Source organism: Suricata suricatta, chromosome 9 (genome assembly GCF_006229205.1).
Source record: "Suricata suricatta isolate VVHF042 chromosome 9, meerkat_22Aug2017_6uvM2_HiC, whole genome shotgun sequence".
NCBI lineage: Eukaryota > Metazoa > Chordata > Mammalia > Carnivora > Herpestidae > Suricata > Suricata suricatta.
Window position 1 is genome coordinate 84,913,383 of NC_043708.1, and position 1,855 is coordinate 84,915,237.

A 1,855-nucleotide genomic window follows, 5' to 3' on the forward strand; every position below is an offset into this window, starting at 1 on the left:
GCCAGGCCCTTCCCTGCTGTGCCCTGTGGGGGAGCCAAAGGTGTTTACTGGTTTCCTTCTCCTTCCTCCTCTCCTCTCTCCTCCCTCTGGTCCGGCCTAGGGAAGGCCCTGAGCTGGCAGCAGCGGGGGGGACGTCCCAGGGCTGGCCGCCTGCCCTGCCACTGCACGTCCAGCTCCCGCAGGCTGGCGGCCAAGTGCAGCGGCGCTCCGGCAAATGTGTAACAAGCGCTTGGGGGCAAAAAGCCCTGCTTGGTAGAATTTATTGATTCCTGTGGTGTCAGTATTCCTGCTGTGGCCAAGTTCAAGGTACCAACTTGACGTCGCTGAATGCAGACTTGGGACAAGACGTGTAAGTGGCACACTCTCATGTAACATTCCCGCCGGACAGACACAGTAGGTGTAGAAAGCTTGAGAGCCTATAATTACAAAGGGTAGCAAATTAATTAGGAAGTGATGAGGTTTGAGTATTTATTGCTTTTTAAAAGTATACCTTACTTTCTTATAAGTATTTATGATCTAACTTTTAAAACAATGGCTGTTTAGGGGCGCCTGGGTGGCTCAGTTGGTTAAGCATCCAGCTTCAGCCTAGGTTGTGATCTCTGGGCTTGTGAGATCAAGCCCCAGGTTCGGCTCTCTGCTGTCAGCACACAGCCCGCTTCAGTTCCCTTGTCCCTCCTCTCTTTGCCCAGCCCCGGTTCACTTGTTCATCTCTCTCTCTCTTTCAAAATAAATAAACAAACTTAAAAAAAATGAAATAAAAAATGGCTGTTTAACAACTACTTTGCCAAATTACTGAAAAATTTAATAATAAGCTTTGTAAATAGTACAGATGGGCTTCAGCAAACCACTAAGTGCCACTTGGGCCATGAGAAAAGGGGGAGACTCCAAACCTCAAATTCTAGGGGATGCCATTTCCATGGACATGGCTCTCCTCTGGCATCCTCTCCCTGTCCAGGCTGTGAGCAGTGTCAGTCTGGATGGCAGGTGGTGGGCAGTGAGCCTCAGCGTCCCTTTTACAGTAGGACCCAGGAGAAGCAGAGCCCGGTCCTGGGCGCCCCTCCTGCCTGCTGACATGTGCTTTCCTGGCCTGGATCCCTGGGTCCTGTGTTTGCCCAGGTCCCAGCCTCTGGACACCTACCCTCGTAGCCCGGAGCCAGGAAATTTAAGTGGTGCAATGCCCTTCGTCTTTGAAGATGTGTCATTTTGTGAGGGTTGGAACTTCCACACAGGGATGGTTGGGCAAGCCTGCTTTCTGAGCAATGACAAAAACAAAAGAAAACAGAGCCTCGCTTTATTTCTTTACTCTGGGATGAAATGCAAGGCGGGTGGTGCTGGGAGTGAGCGAACATGGGACAGAAGAGCGCTTCAGGGCTGCAACTCAACCCGGGCTCACTGAGTGGGAATGAAAAGCACCTATGAGTTCATTTGACACACTCTGAATGTGCCAGTCTTTGCGCTAGGTCTTGGCCATGTCAGAGGTGGCGACACACGGCAGTGAAAACTTTGTCTTGGCTGCCCCAGGAAGTGAGTTGACTCTTGGCTTGATGCTCCTGTGTTCCTATCAATGACCATGACCATTGTGAAGGCTGGAGGAAAGAGGTTGCCTTCCCACCACATCCCAAATATGCCTCAGGTCTAGTTCATTTCTGTCCCTCAACTAAAGGTGCTTTCCCCTTGTCCATAACCATAGTCCATCATGAGGTGACCTATCCCACCAGGCTAGCTCCCTCTCGGACAGGCTACCTCTACTTGTAGGGCTTCTGCATTCTCCCTGGGTCTTCCTTTGAGTGTGGGGTTTATGTGCTGTGATTTCTAAGCTCAAGAAGGCTGGGACCTTGCAATTCATTCATTCATT

General features: G+C 50.8%; 1 long non-coding RNA gene across 1 annotated transcript; it reads right to left on the reverse strand.

Annotated features, from left to right (window-relative positions):
- Nucleotides 1-229: 229 nt before the first annotated feature.
- Nucleotides 230-1,174, reverse strand: LOC115301178. The gene is made up of 2 exons (XR_003913004.1): nt 891-1,174; nt 230-416 (listed from the first exon to the last, which is right to left on the reverse strand). It is a non-coding gene; the product is annotated as an uncharacterized LOC115301178 (long non-coding RNA).
- Between the last annotated feature and the right edge of the window lie 681 nt (nt 1,175-1,855).